The sequence below is a fragment of the Cygnus atratus genome, chromosome 15 (assembly GCF_013377495.2).
Source record: "Cygnus atratus isolate AKBS03 ecotype Queensland, Australia chromosome 15, CAtr_DNAZoo_HiC_assembly, whole genome shotgun sequence".
Classification (NCBI taxonomy): Eukaryota; Metazoa; Chordata; class Aves; order Anseriformes; family Anatidae; genus Cygnus; species Cygnus atratus.
In genome coordinates this window covers 5,778,382-5,778,606 of record NC_066376.1, presented here as the reverse complement: position 1 = coordinate 5,778,606, position 225 = coordinate 5,778,382, and positions in this window count along the sequence as shown.

Genomic DNA, 225 nt, shown 5'->3' with positions numbered 1-225 from the left:
GGCGCCGCCGCCGCCGCCGCCTCAGCACGGCCGCCGCTGCCCGCCGCGGCCCCCGGGAGGAAGCGGGGGGGAGCGCGGCGGAACCAGCGAGAGGAGGCGGCGCCTCCCGAGGGCACAGCGCCACACAGCGCCCTCGTGGCAGCGGGAGGGTGCGGGGAGAGGGGGAGAGGGGGGGAACGGGGTGCGGGGGGAAAGGGGCGGCTGGGGGGCAGGAGGGGGGGGTTG